The sequence below is a fragment of the Halictus rubicundus genome, unplaced genomic scaffold (genome assembly GCF_050948215.1).
Source record: "Halictus rubicundus isolate RS-2024b unplaced genomic scaffold, iyHalRubi1_principal scaffold0090, whole genome shotgun sequence".
NCBI classification, from domain to species: domain Eukaryota; kingdom Metazoa; phylum Arthropoda; class Insecta; order Hymenoptera; family Halictidae; genus Halictus; species Halictus rubicundus.
Genome location: NW_027488631.1, coordinates 105,744 through 115,356, shown reverse-complemented (window position 1 = coordinate 115,356; position 9,613 = coordinate 105,744).

The following is a 9,613-nucleotide window of genomic DNA, read 5'->3' as shown; positions in this document are numbered from 1 at the left end:
AATTCTCTACCCTACCCTCTATCCTATCCTATCCTCTATCGTATCGTATCCTCTATCCTATCCAATCCTCTATCCTATCATCTATCCTATCCAATCCTCTATCCTATCATCTATCCTATCCTATCCTCTATCCTATCCTATCCTCTATCCTATCCTATCCTCTATGCTATCATATCCTCTATCCTATCCTATCCTCTATCCTATCATATCCTCTATCCTATCCTATCCTCTATCCTAGCCTGTCCTATCCTCTATCCTATCCTATTCTCTATATTATCTTATCCTGTATACTATCCTGTACTCTATTCTATCCTATCCTCTACCCTATCCTATCCTCTGTCCTATCCCATCCTCTATCCTATCCTATCCTCTATCGTATCGTATCCTCTATCCTATCCAATCATCTATCCTATCATCTATCCTATCCTATCCTCAATCCTATCCTATCCTCTATCCTATTCTATTCTCTATACTATCCTATCCTCTATCCTATCCTATCCTCTATCCTCTCCTATCCTGTATCCTATCCTATCCTCTATCCTGTCCTATCCTCTATCCTATCCTCTTCTCTATATTATCTTATCCTCTATACTATCCTGTACTCTATTCTATCCTATCCTCTATCTTATCCTATCCTCTACCCTATGCTATCCTCTATCCTATCCTATTCTCTATCCTATCCTATCCTCTATCCTATCCTATCCTCTACCCTATCCTATCCTCTATACTATACTATCCTCTACAATATCGTATCCTCCATCCTATAGTATCATATATCCTATCCTATCCTCTATCCTATCCTATCCTCTATTATATCTTATCCTCTACCCTATCCTATCCTCTATCCTATACTATCCTCTATAATATCGTATCCTCCATCCTATAGTATCATATATCCTATCCTATCCTCGATCCTATCCTATCCTCAATCCTATCCTATCCTCTATCCTATTCTATTCTCCATACTATCCTGTCCTCTATCCTATGCAATCCTCTATCCTATCCTCTATCCTATCCTATCCTCTATCCTATCCTACTCTCTATCCTATCCTATCCTCAATCCTATGCTATCCTCAATCCTATCCTATCCTCTATCCTATCCTATCCTCAATCCTATCCAATCCTCTATGCTAGCCTATCATATCTTCTATCCTATCCTATCCTCTATCCTATCCTATCCTCTATCCTATCCTCTGTCCTATCCCATCCTCTATCCTATCATATCCTCTATCGTATCGTATCCTGTATCCCATCCAATTCTCTATCCAACCCTCTATCCTATCCTATCCTCTATCGTATCGTATCCTCTATCCTATCCAATACTCTATCCTATCATGTATCCTATCCTATCCTCAATCCTATCCTATCCTCTATCCTAATCTATTCTCTATACTATCCTATCCTCTATCCTATCCTATCCTCTATCCTATCCTCTAACCTGTCCTATCCTCTATCCTATCTTATTCTCTATATTATCTTATCCTCTATACTATCCTGTACTCTATTCTATCCTATCCTCTATCCTATCCTATCCTCTATCCTATCCTATCCTCTGTCCTACCCTATCCTCAATCCTATCCTATCCTCTATCCTATCTTATAATCTATACTATCCTGTACTCTATTCTATCCTATCCTCCATCTTATCCAATCCTCAATCCTATCCTATCCTCTATCCTATAATATCCTGTATCCTATCGTCTATCCTATCCTATCCTCTATCCTATCCTATCCTCTATCCTATCCTATCCTCAATCCTATCCTATCCTCTATCCTAGCCTGTCCTATCCTCTATCCTATCCTATTCTCTATATTATCTTATCCTCTATACTATCCTGTACTCTATTCTATCCTATCCTCTATCTTATCCTATTCTCTACCCTATCCTATCCTCTATCCTATCCTATCCTCAATCCTATGCTATCCTCAAACCTATCCTATTCTCTATCCTATCCTATCCTCAATCCTATCCTATCCTCTATCCTAGCCTATCCTCTATCGTATCGTATCCTGCATCCCATCCAATTCTCTACCCTATCCTCAATCCTATCCAATCCTCTATCCTATCCTCTATCCTATCCTATCCTCTATCCTATCCTATTCTCTATCCTATCCTATCCTCAATCCTAAGCTATCCTCAATCCTATCCTATCCTCTATCCTATCCTATCCTCAATCCTATCCTATCCTCTATCCTAGCCTGTCCTATCCTCTATCCTATCCTATTCTCTATATTATCTTATCCTCTATACTATCCTGTACTCTATTCTATCCTATCCTCTATCTTATCCTATTCTCTACCCCATCCTATCCTCTATCCTATCCTATCCTCAATCCTATGCTATCCTCAAACCTATCCTATTCTCTATCCTATCCTATCCTCAATCCTATCCTATCCTCTATCCTAGCCTATCCTCTATCGTATCGTATCCTGTATCCCATCCAATTCTCTACCCTACCCTCTATCCTATCCTATCCTCTATCGTATCGTATCCTCTATCCTATCCAATCCTCTATCCTATCATCTATCCTATCCAATCCTCTATCCTATCATCTATCCTATCCTATCCTCTATCCTATCCTATCCTCTATCCTATCCTATCCTCTATGCTATCATATCCTCTATCCTATCCTATCCTCTATCCTATCATATCCTCTATCCTATCCTATCCTCTATCCTAGCCTGTCCTATCCTCTATCCTATCCTATTCTCTATATTATCTTATCCTCTATACTATCCTGTACTCTATTCTATCCTATCCTCTACCCTATCCTATCCTCTGTCCTATCCCATCCTCTATCCTATCCTATCCTCTATCGTATCGTATCCTCTATCCTATCCAATCATCTATCCTATCATCTATCCTATCCTATCCTCAATCCTATCCTATCCTCTATCCTATTCTATTCTCTATACTATCCTATCCTCTATCCTATCCTATCCTCTATCCTCTCCTATCCTGTATCCTATCCTATCCTCTATCCTGTCCTATCCTCTATCCTATCCTCTTCTCTATATTATCTTATCCTCTATACTATCCTGTACTCTATTCTATCCTATCCTCTATCTTATCCTATCCTCTACCCTATGCTATCCTCTATCCTATCCTATTCTCTATCCTATCCTATCCTCTATCCTATCCTATCCTCTACCCTATCCTATCCTCTATACTATACTATCCTCTACAATATCGTATCCTCCATCCTATAGTATCATATATCCTATCCTATCCTCTATCCTATCCTATCCTCTATCCTATCTTATCCTCTACCCTATCCTATCCTCTATCCTATACTATCCTCTATAATATCGTATCCTCCATCCTATAGTATCATATATCCTATCCTATCCTCGATCCTATCCTATCCTCAATCCTATCCTATCCTCTATCCTATTCTATTCTCCATACTATCCTGTCCTCTATCCTATGCAATCCTCTATCCTATCCTCTATCCTATCCTATCCTCTATCCTATCCTACTCTCTATCCTATCCTATCCTCAATCCTATGCTATCCTCAATCCTATCCTATCCTCTATCCTATCCTATCCTCAATCCTATCCAATCCTCTATGCTAGCCTATCATATCTTCTATCCTATCCTATCCTCTATCCTATCCTATCCTCTATCCTATCCTCTGTCCTATCCCATCCTCTATCCTATCATATCCTCTATCGTATCGTATCCTGTATCCCATCCAATTCTCTATCCTACCCTCTATCCTATCCTATCCTCTATCGTATCGTATCCTCTATCCTATCCAATACTCTATCCTATCATGTATCCTATCCTATCCTCAATCCTATCCTATCCTCTATCCTAATCTATTCTCTATACTATCCTATCCTCTATCCTATCCTATCCTCTATCCTATCCTCTAACCTGTCCTATCCTCTATCCTATCTTATTCTCTATATTATCTTATCCTCTATACTATCCTGTACTCTATTCTATCCTATCCTCTATCCTATCCTATCCTCTATCCTATCCTATCCTCTGTCCTACCCTATCCTCAATCCTATCCTATCCTCTATCCTATCTTATAATCTATACTATCCTGTACTCTATTCTATCCTATCCTCCATCTTATCCAATCCTCAATCCTATCCTATCCTCTATCCTATAATATCCTGTATCCTATCGTCTATCCTATCCTATCCTCTATCCTATCCTATCCTCTATCCTATCCTATCCTCAATCCTATCCTATCCTCTATCCTAGCCTGTCCTATCCTCTATCCTATCCTATTCTCTATATTATCTTATCCTCTATACTATCCTGTACTCTATTCTATCCTATCCTCTATCTTATCCTATTCTCTACCCTATCCTATCCTCTATCCTATCCTATCCTCAATCCTATGCTATCCTCAAACCTATCCTATTCTCTATCCTATCCTATCCTCAATCCTATCCTATCCTCTATCCTAGCCTATCCTCTATCGTATCGTATCCTGCATCCCATCCAATTCTCTACCCTACCCTCTATCCTATCCTATCCTCTATCGTATCGTATCCTCTATCCTATCCAATCCTCTATCCTATCATCTATCCTATCCAATCCTCTATCCTATCATCTATCCTATCCTATCCTCTATCCTATCCTATCCTCTATCCTATCCTATCCTCTATGCTATCATATCCTCTATCCTATCCTATCCTCTATCCTATCATATCCTCTATCCTATCCTATCCTCTATCCTAGCCTGTCCTATCCTCTATCCTATCCTATTCTCTATATTATCTTATCCTCTATACTATCCTGTACTCTATTCTATCCTATCCTCTACCCTATCCTATCCTCTGTCCTATCCCATCCTCTATCCTATCCTATCCTCTATCGTATCGTATCCTCTATCCTATCCAATCATCTATCCTATCATCTATCCTATCCTATCCTCAATCCTATCCTATCCTCTATCCTATTCTATTCTCTATACTATCCTATCCTCTATCCTATCCTATCCTCTATCCTCTCCTATCCTGTATCCTATCCTATCCTCTATCCTGTCCTATCCTCTATCCTATCCTCTTCTCTATATTATCTTATCCTCTATACTATCCTGTACTCTATTCTATCCTATCCTCTATCTTATCCTATCCTCTACCCTATCCTATCCTCTATCCTATCCTATTCTCTATCCTATCCTATCCTCTATCCTATCCTATCCTCTACCCTATCCTATCCTCTATACTATACTATCCTCTACAATATCGTATCCTCCATCCTATAGTATCATATATCCTATCCTATCCTCTATCCTATCCCATCCTCTATCCTATCTTATCCTCTACCCTATCCTATCCTCTATCCTATACTATCCTCTATAATATCGTATCCTCCATCCTATAGTATCATATATCCTATCCTATCCTCGATCCTATCCTATCCTCAATCCTATCCTATCCTCTATCCTATTCTATTCTCCATACTATCCTGTCCTCTATCCTATGCAATCCTCTATCCTATCCTCTATCCTATCCTATCCTCTATCCTATCCTACTCTCTATCCTATCCTATCCTCAATCCTATGCTATCCTCAATCCTATCCTATCCTCTATCCTATCCTATCCTCAATCCTATCCAATCCTCTATGCTAGCCTATCATATCTTCTATCCTATCCTATCCTCTATCCTATCCTATCCTCTATCCTATCCTCTGTCCTATCCCATCCTTTATCCTATCATATCCTCTATCGTATCGTATCCTGTATCCCATCCAATTCTCTATCCTACCCTCTATCCTATCCTATCCTCTATCGTATCGTATCCTCTATCCTATCCAATACTCTATCCTATCATGTATCCTATCCTATCCTCAATCCTATCCTATCCTCTATCCTAATCTATTCTCTATACTATCCTATCCTCTATCCTATCCTATCCTCTATCCTATCCTCTATCCTGTCCTATCCTCTATCCTATCCTATTCTCTATATTATCTTATCCTCTATACTATCCTGTACTCTATTCTATCCTATCCTCTATCCTATCCTATCCTCTATCCTATCCTATCCTCTGTCCTACCCTATCCTCAATCCTATCCTATCCTCTATCCTATCTTATAATCTATACTATCCTGTACTCTATTCTATCCTATCCTCCATCTTATCCAATCCTCAATCCTATCCTATCCTCTATCCTATAATATCCTGTATCCTATCGTCTATCCTATCCTATCCTCTATCCTATCCTATCCTCTATCCTATCCTATCCTCTATCCTATCTTATCCTCTACCCTATCCTATCCTCTATCCTATACTATCCTCTATAATATCGTATCCTCCATCCTATAGTATCATATATCCTATCCTATCCTCGATCCTATCCTATCCTCAATCCTATCCTATCCTCTATCCTATTCTATTCTCTATACTATCCTGTCCTCTATCCTATGCAATCCTCTATCCTATCCTCTATCCTATCCTATCCTCTATCCTATCCTACTCTCTATCCTATCCTATCCTCAATCCTATGCTATCCTCAATCCTATCCTATCCTCTATCCTATCCAATCCTCTATCCTATCATCTATCCTATCCTATCCTCAATCCTATCCTATCCTCTATCCTATCCTTTCCTCTATCCTATCCTATCCTCTATCCTGTCCTATCCTCTATCCTATCCTATCCTCTATCCTATCCTATCCTCTATCCCATAATATCCTCAATCCTATCCAATCCACTATCCTATCCTCTATCCTATCCTATCCTCTATCCTATTCTATCCTCAATCCTATCCCATCCTCTATCCTATTCTATCCTCTATCCTATCCTATCCTCTGTCCTATCCCATCCTCTATCCTATCCTATCCTCTATCGTATCGTATCCTCTATCCTATCCTATCCTCTATCGTATCGTATCCTCTATCCTATCCAATCCTCTATCCTATCATCTATCCTATCCTATCCTCTATCCTATCCTATCCTCTATCCTATCCTATCCTCTATCGTATCCTATCCTCTATCCTGTCCTATCCTCTATCCTATCCTATCCTCTATCCTGTCCTATCCTCTATCCTATCCTGTACTCTATTCTATCCTATCCTCTATCCTATCCTATCCTCTATCCTATCCTATCCCCTATCCTATCCTATCCTCTATCCTATCCTATCCTATCCTCTATCCCATAATATCCTCAATCCTATTCAATTCTCTATCCTACCCTCTATCTTATCCTATCCTCTATCGTATCGTATCCTCTATCCTATCCAATCCTCTATCCTTTCATCTATCCTATCCTATCCTCAATCCTATCCTATCCTCTATCCTATCCTATCCTCAATCCTATCCTATCCTCAATCCTATCCTATCCTCTATCCTATCCTATCCTCAATCCTATCCTATCCTCTATCCTATTCTATCCTCTATCCTATCCTATCCTCTGTAATATCCCATCCTCTATCCTATCCTATCCTCTATCGTATCGTATCCTCTATCCCATCCAATTCTCTATCCTACCCTCTATCCTATCCTATCCTCTATCGTATCGTATCCTCTATCCTATCCAATCCTCTATCCTATCATCTATCCTATCCTATCCTCAATCCTATCCTATCCTCTATCCTATTCTATTCTCTATTCTATCCTATCCTCTATCCTATCCTATCCTCTATCCTATCCTATCCTCTATCCTATCCTATCATCTATCCTATCCTATCCTATCCTATTCTCTATCCCATAATATCCTCAATCCTATTCAATTCTCTATCCTACCAGCTATCCTATCCTATCCTCAATCCTATCCTATCCTCTATCCTATCCAATCCTCTATCGTATCGTATCCTCTATCCTATCCAACCCTCTATCGTATCGTATCCTCTATCCTATCCAATCCTCTATCCTATCCAATCCTCTATCCTATCATCTATCCTATCCTATCCTCTATCCTATCCTATCCTCTATCCAATCCTCTCCTCTATCCTGTCCTATCCTCTATCCTATCCTATTCTCTATATTATCTTATCCTCTATACTATCCTGTACTCTATTCTATCCTATCCTCTATCTTATCCTATCCTCTACCCTATCCTATCCTCTATCTTACCCTATCGTCTATCCTATCCTATAATCTATCTTATCCTATCCTATCCTATCCTCTACCCCATAATATCCTCAATCCTATCCAATCCTCTATCCTATCCTCTATCCTATCCTATCCTCTATCCTATCCTATTCTCTATCCTATCCTATCCTCAATCCTAAGCTATCCTCAATCCTATCCTATCCTCTATCCTATCCTATCCTCAATCCTATCCTATCCTCTATCCTAGCCTGTCCTATCCTCTATCCTATCCTATTCTCTATATTATCTTATCCTCTATACTATCCTGTACTCTATTCTATCCTATCCTCTATCTTATCCTATTCTCTACCCTATCCTATCCTCTATCCTATCCTATCCTCAATCCTATGCTATCCTCAAACCTATCCTATTCTCTATCCTATCCTATCCTCAATCCTATCCTATCCTCTATCCTAGCCTATCCTGTATCGTATCGTATCCTGTATCCCATCCAATTCTCTACCCTACCCTCTATCCTATCCTATCCTCTATCGTATCGTATCCTCTATCCTATCCAATCCTCTATCCTATCATCTATCCTATCCAATCCTCTATCCTATCATCTATCCTATCCTATCCTCTATCCTATCCTATCCTCTATCCTATCCTATCCTCTATGCTATCATATCCTCTATCCTATCCTATCCTCTATCCTATCATATCCTCTATCCTATCCTATCCTCTATCCTAGCCTGTCCTATCCTCTATCCTATCCTATTCTCTATATTATCTTATCCTCTATACTATCCTGTACTCTATTCTATCCTAACCTCTACCCTATCCTATCCTCTGTCCTATCCCATCCTCTATCCTATCCTATCCTCTATCGTATCGTATCCTCTATCCTATCCAATCATCTATCCTATCATCTATCCTATCCTATCCTCAATCCTATCCTATCCTCTATCCTATTCTATTCTCTATACTATCCTATCCTCTATCCTATCCTATCCTCTATCCTCTCCTATCCTGTATCCTATCCTATCCTCTATCCTGTCCTATCCTCTATCCTATCCTCTTCTCTATATTATCTTATCCTCTATACTATCCTGTACTCTATTCTATCCTATCCTCTATCTTATCCTTTCCTCTACCCTATCCTATCCTCTATCCTATCCTATTCTCTATCCTATCCTATCCTCTATCCTATCCTATCCTCTACCCTATCCTATCCTCTATACTATACTATCCTCTACAATATCGTATCCTCCATCCTATAGTATCATATATCCTATCCTATCCTCTATCCTATCCTATCCTCTATCCTATCTTATCCTCTACCCTATCCTATCCTCTATCCTATACTATCCTCTATAATATCGTATCCTCCATCCTATAGTATCATATATCCTATCCTATCCTCGATCCTATCCTATCCTCAATCCTATCCTATCCTCTATCCTATTCTATTCTCCATACTATCCTGTCCTCTATCCTATGCAATCCTCTATCCTATCCTCTATCCTATCCTATCCTCTATCCTATCCTACTCTCTATCCTATCCTATCCTCAATCCTATGCTATCCTCAATCCTATCCTATCCTCTATCCTAT